Below are 14,710 nucleotides of genomic sequence, written 5' to 3'. Positions count from 1 at the left end.
AGTCGGTGGTGGACTGGTCTCTTCTCCTTTAGACGGTCAGCTCCTGGAGGACTACAGAAGCCAGGTTTTTTCAGCTCCTTCCCAGCCCTCAAGCAAGGGCAGGCACAGAGGACTGACTCAAATATTTGTTGAGTGAATGAGGGAGGGAGGGAGGGAATGAGTGAATAAATGAATTTTTCAGATTGCAAATTTGTGACCTACAGACTCTGTCACATACTAAGGGACATTTGTGTACCATTCTGATCTCTGTTGTAATGACCTTTGTTCTTCTAAAGTGAGTGTTTTTCCCCTAGATTATTTTTATAGAAAAAAGTGAAGCAAATATAGAGATAATTATTGATTCTCACTCATCAAGTCCCTGTTCCCTATCACCAACATCCTCCTGAGAGCCTGTTGTAGAATTCCTAGGAACCACAGGAAGTAAGTCCACTAACCACTTGAAATGCTCTTACAAAAATAGATCGGTTTCTTCCTGCGGAAGGGCCTCTTTCCTTAGAGCAAACATTGCAAAGAAATTTTATCTGTTTTTAGGATCCTCCGCCTCCAATCAGATAAATCCCAGCAGGATTTATCTGAACAGACTCAGAATTCTGTTCTGAAATTGTCTCCCTTTGGCTGGGTTATCACTCGAATAAACTGCTCATTTTTTTTTTTTTTTTTTTTTTAATTTCCATGTTATTGTTTTTCTATTCAAATGATAAGATAGACCCAAATCAGGGTCTGGGAAACTACTGGGATATTCTAGTGCAGGTTGATATTCCAGAAGGGCTTTCCAGGCTTCCAGAGGCCTTCACATCCCCCAGACTTGGCTCAGGGGTGCTGTCTTCATTCTTTTGATCACTCCTTTCTTATCAAATTTCTTGCCTTTAACTTTTATTTAAATTACCCATGAGCAGTTTCACTTAAGTTTAATGTCCCTTTTTAAAGGAAACTTTACCTCTCTAGTGCAATTGCAAAAATTTCCCACAAATAGCAGGCAGTCAGAAAGATAAACTCATGAGAGGATGAACTTGTCACTGACTTCTGGTTAGAGGCCTCCTGCTGAGCCCCTTGGCTCACAGAGAGAGCAGCAGTTCCTTTGGCAGAGTTGAAAACCTTTTTTTGTCTTCACACAAAGTCTTTCTCCTTGAATAACCATAACGACTTAAGGAGCCTTAACAGGGGACTTGGTTTCTCTGGACTCTGAGTGCTGTTCACTACTCCTCCTGTATCTTGGGGTTCCTGCCCTGAACTTGTGAAGCAAAGGACTAGTATTTAGGTCTGTTTCTTTATTGCTGTTATCAATTCAACAAATAAGCAGTGGATATCAGTCTACTAAGGAACTCTTAAACATGAGGGAGTGTTACAAATATTAGTAATATAGATAAATCACCATTAAAAGTTTCTAAGGACTGTGTAGGATCACTCTTTTTTTTTTCTCTTGTGATGGGAACTAAACCCGAGACCCTGTGCCAGCCAGGCAAATGCTGTACCATTGAGCTACACCTCACTTGCTTGACTGTGTATGATCATATGTGCCAGCATTAACCTCTTTTAACTTTTTTGTTCATATATGTAAGCAGTTTAGAAAGTGAGAAAAAAAATGCATACCCTATATGTTTATTTTATAAATGTACATTTATATATTTGTTATAAAACAATTACAGAGAATCTAATTATTATGATCCTTTTTTTTTTTTTTTTTTTTTGTACTGGGATTGAACCCAGGGGCTCAACCACTGAGCCACCTCCCCAGCCCTATTCTGTATTTTATTTAAAGACAGGGTCTCACTGAGTTGCTTAGCACCTTGCCATTGCTGAGGCTGGCTTTGTACTTGAGATCCTCCTGCCTCAGCCTCCAGAGCTTCGTGTGCCAGCGTGCCTGACTATTGATGCTCTTTTATAGTGTGAATTTCTCAATACGTTACGAACGTTTTCCTCATGAAGTCCATGCACATCTCTATTTGTGATGACTGCAAAGGATTTCATTATATGAACATGCAAAGCTGCGTTACTAATCCTTTATTGTTGGACATTTGGTTTGTTTACTGTTTGTCCTCATTATCAACAAAACTGCCAGAGTCATCTTTGTGTACCATGCCATTACTTCTTAAGGGAGAATTTGTGGAAATGGAATTCATGGGGGAAGCCATGTCCATTTGATAAGGTTTTTACTCAAACATTTCAGGAAGTCTCTTCTTGTTATGTGCTTAACTTGTAGCCCTGTCAAGAGTCGGGTGTGCCCAGGTCACCTGCCGTGGGGCAGAATGCCTGATGCAGTGTTGGTTGATACAGCCTCGAAAGCACCTTTTGCCTCAGACTCCCTGGGGGCCTACTTGTGCGGCCTCCCTCTCCCAGCTGTGACATCTGTTCAAAGCTCATATCCTTACTTTTTTTTCTTTCTAATTGATACATTATCTTACAGATTTATGGGGTACATTGTGATCATTCGCTATGTGAATACAGCATGTAATGTTCAAATCAGGATAATTGGCATTTCCAGGTCCTTGTTACTTCTCTGTCACTTCTTCAGGCTCCCCACATCTAGTTCTGCATAACGTGTAGCAGGTTGTTATATCAACTCCTGACTTCTGATCCCCCCTGGGCTTCAGACCCCTGTTCAAAGCTTACAACTTCCATGAGCCTCCAGGCATTGAGGCCGCGGTTAAATCCAGACCTTTCGTAAAATCACCTCTAAATGTTTTATGTGTGTCCTTTTGATCCACTACAAATCTGGGCACTTGTTGGAGGGGGGACTGCATCTCCTACTTAGTAAAAGTGGGGTTCTCATGCCTAGCAGGGAATATAATGTATGAAGGTAGTAAGTAAATACTTGCTAAAAGAAAAAGTCCACAGTTAGTCTCCCAGAGTGAAGGGCAGCTTGGCATAGCCAAGTAAAAAATGGCAGACAGTTGAGAATTCTTGCTCACTTAGCATTCCAAATGGTGTCTGACCTTACTCTCAACATTCAAGATAGCCTAGATACTAGGCGAGAGCCCTGGCTGTGATTCAGATTCTGTGCTCCTGAAGAGAGATGCTTAGCTTCCTTGCTCTATTTCCTCATCTGAACTGTACCTACTCCCAGAGTGGGAAGAGATCAAATCTGATAGTAACAAGTAAAGGAAACAGTGACCCAGCCTGAGATAAACTCACCACACATAATAGTATCAACGTCTTTCATACTTTGGGACTTCACAAAATAATTAAACCTCCCTCCTAGGTTTGTGCTATAGAACCTTCTGCTCCTGCTCTCCTTCATGTGATGCTGGGGAATGGGGCTGCTGGGCTTTCTCTAAAAATGGGCTGACTCTCTCCTTCTACGGAGGAGGGCAAATAGCTACTTTGGTTACAAACTTTCCTGTTAAGACTCTGCAACAGAGTCTGCCGAATAATGAACCAGAACATGGTATCACTCACCAGATGTGCCCAGGCTGATTGCTCATTGCTGCATAAAACAGTATAATTTGTACTTTCCCTTTTGATTTTCTTATGCCTTTTCCATTTAATTATAAGCATCAGAAAAGCAGGGAGACATACCATAATGGTTTAAACCAGAAATTTCAGAGTCAGGGAGACCTGGCTTACAGTCTGGCTCTGCACTGAGTTACTAAGTGACTTTGGCCAAGTTCCTCCACTTCCCTGTGTCTCATTTTTCTTGTCCATGGGATGAAGATGATAATAATATCTTGCAGGGTGATTAGGAGGATTGAATGAGGCAATGCATGTAAAACACCTAGCACAAACTAAGGTCTCAGTAAACTTGAGTTACCATCACCATCTTGCCCAATTCCGTTGCCTGCATCACCTTTTTGTTGTACTTAGCACAGGTACAGTTCAGTGTCAACTGAAGTGAGCAAAATAAACAGGATGTGCCCCTCTTCGCTTCCACCAGAAGGTGATATCAACAGCCTTCATTTTTCTGCATATTGGAAGTCTGGTTTACTTTGAAGAAGTTTTTAGCGCTATGGTTGGAGTCTCCAGGAGTAAACTGGAGCTTCCTCCTGAGCTGCCTCTCGTGTACTTGGCATAGGACACAGGACACACTATGGCCCTCGCACCCTGAGCCCACTTCCCCTGCATGGTGTCCCAGTGTGCAGGAATCAGAGTCTCTGTCCCTGGGGTTCTGATTCGCTGGGCTGAGCTGGGGCACCTGTGTGTCCAACAAGACTCCACAGGGAACTCTGATGCACACCTGAGTGTGCCACCCCCTGGGTCTGGGGAAACTTTTTGTGTCCCAACATAGAGGAAAGCCCTTCAGCCAAGAAGGGAGGGACAAGCTTGATTATTTTCTTCCTTTTAGCGAGGTCACTGAAATATCTCCAAATCTTCTCTCCTTGTTTCCTTTAAAAGCAATGGTCAGGGATCACTGCCCATTTTGATATGTTTATTTTTTATCTTTCTTTCCATTACTCATATTTCCTTTACTGAATTGTTGTTTGTTGCTACTAGGGGGAAGAAAGTAAAAACAGAGAGTGAAGCGAAATGAGAGAGGCTGCTTCTCAGCCTGCTCTGCAGCCGTAGGCGTGGCCGACGGCAACAGCCAACACATCTGGGCTGCATTTGGCTTGCTGAGGCTTTGTTTTGCTGACTGTGGTAGTACCTGGTGGAGAGGCCCAGATTTCTCTGAGCTGAGCCAGAAATGGTTCTGAAGAATCAACTGGGACCTAATCACAGCATATAAATCCACAATAAGATGAACTGGTGACTCCAGGGTGAGGAAGGTCACGTAGCTGGGAGTTGCAAGGGGGTAAGGTTCTATTAAGTTTTGTTTTCTCTCTGCCTCTTATTTGATTTGGTAAAGTTGCTCCCAACTGTTTACCCATCTGAATACTCTTCATTCACTTGACACATATTTAATAAGAACTTAGTATATGCCAGATACGAGGAATAGAGTAGAGAAGAAAGCAGAAGAAGGGAGGCCCTCTTGGAGTTTGAATTCTAGTGCGAATGAAAGAGCCCCATGAGGAGTTTCAAGATGGAGGAATAGAGAAGTCTGCGTTCCTGGCTGCTCTGTAGCATGAAACCACAGGCAGCTTCTCAGCAAGGTGGGTAAACAGAAAGAGCCCTATGCAAGGGATTTGGAGTGAACTCAGTGTTACAATGGTAAAGTCCAAGACACCATGGAAGGCAGGTACTAAGTGACCTACAGATGCCTGGGAGATGGAAGGACTTCCTGGAGGAAGGGGTGGTCATATTGCTAGTGAGTAGAGAGAGAAAGGTAGCAGTTAAAAGTATGCACAAAATTCCTGAGTCCAGAAAGAGCATCTTTCACTTGGGGAACTGAAAAATGCATCGTGGATGAGGAGAGAAGGCCGTGGCTGGGGAAGCTGACAGCCAGATCACTCCAAGCCTTACAGGCATTTAGCTGAAGGACTGTGGGAAACCACTGAACAATGCGGGCTATGGAGTGACATTCCTAGATGTGCATCTTAAGAATGTCATTCTGGCTGCTGAGTGTAATACGGGAGGAAAGGCAGAAAAAGGGAAAGTACTTGCTATGGCCCAAGCCAGAGGCTGTGGACTTCAATGGAGCGGTATGTGTGGGTATGAGCCGGAGGTGGTGTCACTCTTCAGAGTGACTGCTCAGATATCCTGGGAGTATTGGCCCAGGAGCCTGCTCTGAGAGAGTCTGCAGCATGTAGTCAGTGCATCGTACCAGGAGATGAGCTAAACTTGGATTTAAATAGTGTGCCTTGAATACACCAGGACACAGAATTCCCACACGGGGTGGTGCTGCTTTGGGACTGTGAACTCATTGGTCTTCAGTAGCAGATTTGGAAATGAGGTACCAGGACGATTCAGTAGATGACACATGTTGCCAAGGAGCCAGGATTCCCCCACTGCCTGCCGTGCCAGGCTGGGCACTCAGGACAGTTGTCTGTGCTTCTGCATCTTGACCTCAACTCACCAGTGACTGGACTAACTGTCTCTCCCTTGGCAGCGTAAGCATGACCCCAAGAACTGAGTCTTCTAGTCATGCTACTATAATTTGCAAAACCTCGAAGACAGTGTCCTTTCTGAGTGGCTTAACCTGGTGGGGGTGGGGTGGGGAAGAGAAGTAGGACAGCTGGCTTTCCAGATGCGTCTTGACTTAGGCTTCTGTGCATCCTGTTGATGCCAGAGGAGAGGCTGAGACTGCCAGGTGGACTTCATTCATTCACTTTGTAAATGGTCTTTAAGAATCTACCTTGTGCACAGTACCATGGCGCACACCTGTCGTCCCAGCAGCTTGGTGGCTGAGGCAGCAGGACTGCAAGTTCAAAGTCAGCCTCAGCAACTTAGTGAGGCCTTAAGCAAAATAGAGAAATGCTGTCCCAAAATTAAAAGGGCTGGGGATGTGACTTAAATGTCCCTGGGTTCAATTGCCAAAAAAAAAAAAAAAACACTCCTTTGTTCAGGTTTCATTTTCACATGGCCGGCAAAGTCACAGAGGTTCCAGCCCCTGTAAGTGTACATTCTAGTAGCCCAACCTTCCTCCAAGCTCTCCTCATCTTTGTATTGCATAAAGACAAATGGCCTAGGAGTTCCCTGACAGTGACCTCAAACGAGAGCTTCTAGCTCTCAAATGTGCCAAGTTTGCTCTCATCTCGGGGCCTTTGAACTTGGTTTTCTCTTGGCCTGGAGTCTACCAAGGCTGCCACCACTCCCATTGCCTCAGAAAGACAGGACATTTCTCCCTCAGGCTTCACCTCAGAGCAGGCCTCATGCCGTCTGCGTGCCTGTTTCCAGGCTTTGCTCCTCCAGGACACAGCCCCTGTCTATCTTATCCCCATGCCTAACACAGTCCAGGCCCATGAGATGTGTTTAATATGTTGACTCACACCATAGACTAAAAGCAACTCAAAATGGGTTGACATCTTACATATAAGGCCTGAGGCTGTAAAATGACTAGAAGAAAACACACGAGAAAAGCTTCTTGATATTGGTGTGGGTGATGATTTTTTGAATATAATCCCAAAAGTAAAGGCAACAAAAACAAAAATAGACAAATGAGATTGTATCAAACTAAAAATCTTCTGTACAGCAAAACAAAAAACAGCCAGAGTGAAGACACAACTCACAGAATGGGGGGAAATATTAGCAAACTATATACGATTAAGGGATTAATATCTAAAATGTATAAGGAACTCAAAAAAATCAATAGTAAGAAAACAAATAAGTCAGTAAAAATGGGCAAAGGACCTGAACAGACAATTCTTGTAAGAAGATATACAGAGAGCCAAGAGGTATATGAAATAACATTCAACCTCACTAGTCACCAGGGAAATGCAAATCATAATCACAATGAAGTACCACCTCCACTTTTTAGAATAGATGTTTTAAAAAATACAAAAAATAACAAGTGCTGATGAAGGTATGGAGAAAAGGGAGCCCTTGTCACTGTTGCTCAGAATGTAATCTAGTTCAATCATTCTGGAAAATAATATGGAGTTTCTGCAAACAATAAGATCCAGCAATCCTGCTACTGGATATATAGCCAAGGGAATTGAAATCAGTATCTTGAATAGATATCCGGCTCTGTGTTTATTGCAGAATTATTCACGATAGCCCAGATAAGGAATCAACTTAGGTGTCCACTGATGGAGGAATTGGTCAAGAAAATGTGGTATATCTACACTGCAGAATATTACCCAGCCTTAAGAAGAAGGAAATCCTATCATTTGCAACAACACCAATTAACCTAGAGGACATTATGATAAGTGGAAAAGCTAGGGATGGAAAGACAAATACCACATGATCTCACTTTTATATGGAATCTAAAAACATCAAACTTTATAGGAGCAGAGTAGAATGGTAGTTGCCAGGGGCTGGGGAAGGGGAGTAGAAATGGAAAGATGTTGATCAAAGGGGACAGTTTTAGTTAGGAAGAATAAATTCTGCAGGTCTAGTGTATATATGGTTGTCATAGTTGATAATCATGCATTGTATATTTGAAAATTGCTAATGAAGTAGATTCCCCAATGTCCTCACCACATACAAACATAATAACTATAGGACGTTAGAGATATATTAATTAGGGTGATTGAGGAAATCATCTCATGATGTATACCATGAATACTTATAACTTTTTTGTCAATTATACCTCAATAAAACTGAGAAAAAAACATATTTATTGAAAGAAAAGAGGGTGTTAGGGAAGAAGACACCCTGCTTCATCCTGTGTTCTGCGTCAGTTTTGCCGGAAAGATACACACTGGCTCAGGCCCCTTCGTGAACCAAGGTCCCATCAAATATACTACTTTTCCAATTATCATACTGAGCCAAAGTGTGAACATTTTTGATTAATTAAGTAAATATGAAATTAATCCTATTTATTTTCTAAAACCATTGACACCTTCCCAGCCTAAACTGGCCTGCCAGAGAGATGAAAAGTTGGGGAAGAGACAAGATTTAAATAGACTATTATCATTCATTAATTCATTCAAAAACACATTTATTAAATGCTATCATTTAATAGGCACTGAGAGCACAGGGGCAAATAGGAAAGGCCAACTTCCCACTTTCCTTGTCTTTTTATTCCTACAGCAGGAGATATTACTCTTTCTTTTTCTTTTTTTTTTTTTTTTTTTTTTAGTACTGGGGATTGAGCCCAATGTTGCTCTACTACTGAGCTATATCCCCAGCCCTCTTTTAAAAATACTTTGAAACAGAGTAGCTAGGATTATAGATATGCATCCCTTCACCCAATGAGATATTGCATTTTAAAAAGTGAACAGTTGAATATGAAAATCTGGAATGACCAGGTATGGTGCCACATACCTGTAATTCTATCTTCTTTGGAGGCTGAGGCGGAAGATCCAAGTTTGAGATCAGTCTTTGCTACCTAGGGAGACCCTGTCAGAAAAAAAAGGAAGGAAGGAGAGAAGGAAGGAAGGGAGGAAGGAGAGAAGGAAGGAAGGAAGGAAGGAAGGAAGGAAGGAAGGAAGGAAGGAAGGAAGGAAGGAAGGAAGGAAGGGAGGGAGGGAGGGAGGGAGGGAGGGAGGGAGGGAGGGAGGGAAAAAGAAAATCTGAAATGATGCAAATGACCCTATCTCCCTGTCGAAATGAGGGGTGGCTGGAGGACACTGCAGCAGTAGCTGGCAAGTGGTCAGAAAGAGGGGTAGGGGCTCTTCAAGGAAATGACATTGAATTGAGGCCTTTGAGGGTGAGCAGGAGTTTGCCAGGTGAGGTCAGGGGCTGGTGCAGGGCCACACACATCTAAGCCTGTCTCACTCAGTGGAGGAGGTTTTGTGACCCTCGTGAGGAAGGAGCTGGAAGAAGCAACAGAACACTGATCCTCCCCTAGCTGTTAGCTAGAAAGGGCAAGGCATTCAAAATAACCCACAGGTTGTAGGGGACTGCAAGAGTTAATATAATCTTTTTATAGGACAAATGCTTCCCAGGGACCAGTACTGCCTCCATCCTGAATCTGTCCTGATCCCTACCAAGCCAAAATTCATTTCCTCTATGGCATCCTGTGCATGTCGGCTGTAGCTGTTTGTGGCAGCCACTCACTCTACCCTGCAATTAGAGTTATTTGCATCCTCTGCTCGACCTCCCGGATGACCCTTCAAGTCCTCGAGGGCAGGGATTGGATTTGGACACACCTTTCCCCTGTAGACACGCCCTCTGGCCATACACTGTAAGTGCTCAGTGAATATTTATTGATGCTCTTATCCTTGAAGAACGAGGATATCTGGCTAGTACTTTGGAGACATACTCCAAAAAGAGAGGAGTTTTGACGTGAAGGAAGGGGAAGATTAGAGACCCTCCAGAGGGTGGTTTGATCAACAAAAACATGGAATGCTTCAAGATTTTCCATTGGGGGTTGGCCAAGAATAATAAAAAGGAAGTTGTAGGGGACAAAGAATGGTGGAGGTTGGGGAGTGGACAATGGGGACTAATTGCCTATATTCCTGATTTAGTCTTGGTGGTGGTAAAATACCATTTTGATTTATCTTGCATGCTCCCTGCTACTCAAGGCTACAAATGTCTGTGTCTGCTTGAGATATTTGCCATCTTGGTTAGTTAGTTGGGTGATTTGGGGTTTGTTTCGATTTTCTTATCTTCTTATGTTTTCTATGTCCTTTTTTTCTTTCTTTCTTTTCTTCTTTCTTTTTCTCTTTCTGAGGGAGTTTATTTGCTCTATATGCAGAATTTTTTGTCCTGAATAATCTAGACATAGGCATCCAAAATTTATTTTCTCTTGTTATTTAATGAATAGTTTGAAAGTTGAATTAGCATTTAAACTGAAATTCATTTAAACTGGAAATTTACTACTGAATATACTACTGAAGGTATCAAACTGGTTCTCACTTTTGAGAGTTGTTGTAAAAGTAAATGTAATTTTAAAACAAAACACATATATCTAATTAAATCTAATTTATTTGTACTCTTTTAAGTACTTCGCTTATGTTATCTCTTACTTAATCTATCGTAAAAGTGACCACAGGTACATGGTGTATTCCCATTCTCATTTCTCAGTAGAAAACCGAGATCCTGAGAAATTAACTAACTTCCAGAGCTGGGAGATATTTTAAAAATACAAACTACTATCCAGCTTTTGTTTGCACATGGAATATGTAAAAAGAAGCTGGTTAATTTCGTGGAGCTAAAAAGTAGAACAAAAATGGCATTGGAGATGATTAACTTTTAAAATAGCTACTTGTTTAAATGTTTACTTTCTTAAGTACAAAGAAAATCTAGTGAAGTATGGAAAACAAAACCAAAAGCCAGAGTAAAGCAGAAGTTCTTTTCTAGGAAGAGTAGGTCCAAGCACCCACCAAAGTCCGAGGAGCCAGCTGGCCCCTGACTTCCTGGATCCCCCAGTGGATGTCCTTGACTGTGACATCTCACTTCAGAACAAGGAATAGTCAGGTGAGAGAAAGGTTACCAGGAGGCAGAGAAGGCAAGAAAGATCTATGCGCTTTGGTTCCTTCTTGGCTGCAACTTATTAACTGGAATCAAGTTCATTTTCTTGTTTCCTTAGACTGGGGCAAAGTCCTTGTTGAAGCCTGCAGGGATAGTTTGTGGGGCCATTTCAAGGTCAGAAAACTCACAGCCGAGCAGCCTTGTTTGCATCAGCAAATCCAGCTGCATCCTGCAAACGCTGGACCAGCCCGGACTTCCAACAAAAAACAGATGTCTGGGCTACAAAGAAGGAACACACAGAGCTCCTGATGTGGAGCTTAATGACTTGAAAAAGGACAGAAGGTAGGTGGCACATGGTATGTGAAGAATTGACAACAGCAGCAAGGGAACAGACCTGGCTTTGTGTTGGCTCGAGCACGTGGGCTCCAAGAGGAGATGCGGGGAACAGCCTGGGAAGGCCATGCAGCACCCTGCCTGAGAGAGCCAGGACTCTGAGCTCTGTGCTGCGGGGCTTTGAACTGCCTCGGACTGGGTTGTGGGAAGAGCTGGGGTCCCCTAAACCACTAAAGGGGAAAAGAGATCAGAATGAAGATTCCACCTGGAGCTCAGCTCTAGACACTGCTCTTCTGCTTTTTGTCTGCTAACATTGAATGTGATGCATATCATAGGTTATGTTATAAATGTCTCCTAGTATATAAATGGTTGCTTGATTAGGTTAATCATGCTAAACATATTTCAGGCAATGCTTACCAGCTAGAAGTATTAATAAATAATGAAAAACCAGATCCTGCCAGGTGTGGTGGAACGTGCCTATAATCCCGGCAACTTGGGAGGCTGAGGCAGGAGGATTGCAAGTTCCAGGTCATCCTCAGCAATTTAGCAAGGCCCTGTGCAACTTAGCAAGACCCTGTCTCAAAATAAAAAATAAAAAGGGCTGGGGATGTAGCTCAGTGAAAGTGACCCTGGGTTTAATCTCTGGAACCCAAACAAACAAACAAAAACATGAAAACAAAACCCCCAAATCTTTCTTGAAGGACCATGCACTTTCCCACTCACAGTATCCAGGGCACCCAGAAAGCCCCCATGGCTTCTGTCCACTCATTCAAATGAACAGTTTGTTTCCATATTGTATTGTATTCTACTAACTGAGATTCCTTTAGTGGATTTGCAAACTTTAATATTGTAGTACAATTCTCCCTAAGGACAAGAACTCAACAGAGGTAATAACAATTTAAGATATTAAGAACTGTGATTTTAAAAGGCAATATCAATGTATATGCATTGGGGAAAGAAGCTACAAATTACACACACACATCCCACAAGGAGTACATACACCCCCCAAAATATAACAACCACCATTGTTCGATGGTAAGCTTAAAGGTGTTTTTTGCTTTCTTCTTTTTATTTTCTAATGTTTTACAAAGAGCATGTATTTTTATATAGTCAGAAAAGTTTTATTTAAATGATCGATTTTAAAATACCATATATCTTCTTGCTGTAGTCTGGGAGTTAATACTTTGATTTACTGCTAAAAGTTCCTCAAGGCTCTCTAGAGGAAAATAGGGCTTTTCCCCTTTAGGTAAAATTTGGAATTTCTCAGTGGAGAACAAAAACTGGCCTTAAGATTCCAATGGTGCCAGGCATGGTAGTACATACCTGTAATCCCAGTGGCTCAGGAGCCTGAGGCAGGAGGACCGTGAGTTCAAAGTCAGCCTCAGCAATTTAGTGAGACCCTAAGCAACTCAGTGAGATCCTGTCTCTAAAATAAAATATAAAAAGGGCTGGGAATGTGACTCAGTGGTTAAGTGCCCCTGGGTTCAATCCCTGGTACCAAAAAAAAGGATTCCAATGGTGCCTATGAAAGGAGATAGCTAAGGGATGAGGCTTCTTATCACTGTCTATGTACTCAGTGTGTAAAAGTGTTTTCTCCCTTCCAGGTAACCATTTTTCTTCATCTGACCCTCACCTTGTCCTGTCTGTCAATAGGATCCTTGTTATATAGTAAAGCAGATCTACGTTGGCTAGCCACAGTTTGCTAATTGCAGGACTGTGGTCAAGTCACATAACATCTTTGTGCCTCAATCTGCTCCTCTGTGAGCTGATAGGCTTATGGTAAGGATGAGATAAGTGCCCCACATGAGCTCATGTGAGTACCAGCCTGAAACGCTGGCCCTTATCACCATCCCACTGACCTGAACCAGTCATGGCTTCCAACCAGCACGTGAAGATCGCTTCTCTGATTTACCTGGGCTCTGCAATCTCCAGATGTGTGGTGGGACTCTTCTTCCAGAATGGCCCCAGAAGCACTTCGAGAAGAAAAAAAGGAAGTAGTTTTTGCTTACCTGGCTGGCCTCTTGCAGAGGTGGCAGAGCCTTTGGTTGAGTAGTGAATTTCACTCCCAAGGAGCCCCAAGAGCCTGCTGTGTGGTGGCCTGCTGCCTCAGTAAGCAGAGCTCTCTATAAGCTGTTCCTTTTGGCTTCTCTGACTCAGAATGTCTTACGTCATCCTGAGACAGCCTTCTCCTCCCCACCTTCCCAATTTCTACCTGCTGTTCTGGACATTTGTCATCCTTTTTGACTGCCCAGCATCTGAAGCCACACCCCACATGTTTGAGAGTTACCACTCCACCTATCTGCCCCCCACTCCCTACACACACACACACACACACACACACACACACACACACACACACACCAGACACGTCTTGGTCTGGCTAGACCATTCCTGCTGAGTGATTTGTGGCCACCAGACTTTCCCAGTGACTCTGCGAGCCACACTGCATTCTCTAATTTTCAGGAGTCAGTTTCAGTTGCTTACAGTGAAGAAACCCAGCCAGCTCCTCCTTGGCCTTCCTACCTACCAAGGCATAAATCCTGGCTGGTGGTTCCCAACACTCCCTGGGTTTCCATTTCATGTCGTTTATTTACTGGTTGTGACATGTTATTATTAGTGCCTGCTTGTTCCCCCTAGACTATTAGCTCCGTGAGGACAAGAACTAGGCTGTCGTCCTGGGCAGGATCTCCACCACAGAGCAGACTGCCTGGCACACAGTTAGCCCTCAGCAAGGGCCAAATGAACGAACAAGTCAAGACCCTAGTGCACACCAGGAGGCCAGAGCAAGACAGTAGTTTCCTGTGGAAAACCAGCTAACTAGCCAGCTTTCTGATATCCTGGCTCAGCTCCTACCGGGATCCCAGGGGAAACCAGGTTTACTTTAGGCTTGGGCAGGGGAGAAGCTCTTTCAGCAGCATTCTGTGCTCTTGGCCACAAGTGGGTGAGTGATCCCCCAGGCAGAGCTTAGTGTTAAATCCTGGCTTATAATGCAGTCATCTCCTGGAGCTCCCGCTTAAAATGGAAAGTGGCATTACTCATGGCGAAGGGCAGACAATATAAAAACATTTAGGTGGGGCCCACACAATGGAGTGAGTATTCCCTGGTGATGGAGGAGTGCCTCTCTGCTCTGAGCCCTCGGCGCCCTGGCAGACGGCTCACCCCGAGCTGGGCTTTTGAGCTGCACTTCCAAATTAGCTCATCATCCTTGATCTTTGAAGTGTCGTGAGACATTTCATTCTTCAGCCTACAGCAGGCCTGGTGGAAGGAGTGACCCCGAATCAATCAATACCAGGAGGTGCAGAACACGGGCTTTGGCATTCAACAGAACTGGGTCAAAATCCCAACTCTTAAGAGTTACTAGCTCTGTGATGCTGAGGAAGTTACTTAATCTCTCTGATCCCCAAGTTCCTTCCTCATCGTGAAATGAGTAAAATAATAGCTATTGCATGGTCATCAGGATCATCAGGATAAATAAATAAAGCCCCTGTCCCAGGGCCAGGCACATTATCAACCCTCACTCAATAAGTGACACTGAAGTTATTGACCA

At 43.4% G+C, this 14,710-nt stretch overlaps 1 protein-coding gene and 1 long non-coding RNA gene across 6 annotated transcripts in view; one reads left to right on the top strand and one right to left on the bottom strand.

Moving 5' to 3' along the window:
• The window catches only part of FGF1 (fibroblast growth factor 1), a 91,209-nt gene that overhangs the window by 31,259 nt on the left and 45,240 nt on the right, over positions 1 to 14,710 (bottom strand). The window lies entirely within an intron of this gene.
• LOC306664938 overlaps positions 8,849 to 14,710 on the top strand; it is a 71,759-nt gene continuing 65,897 nt past the window's right edge. Inside the window, exon 1 of the long non-coding RNA XR_013764866.1 lies at positions 8,849 to 11,172. This is a non-coding gene — a long non-coding RNA (uncharacterized lncRNA). The remainder of the gene's footprint in view (positions 11,173 to 14,710) is intronic.

Source organism: Sciurus vulgaris, assembly GCF_902686455.1.
Source record: "Sciurus vulgaris genome assembly, chromosome: 6".
NCBI classification, from domain to species: Eukaryota; Metazoa; Chordata; class Mammalia; order Rodentia; family Sciuridae; genus Sciurus; species Sciurus vulgaris.
The sequence above is the reverse complement of the archived record's forward strand: the minus strand, read 5'-3'. Positions and strand labels throughout refer to the sequence as shown.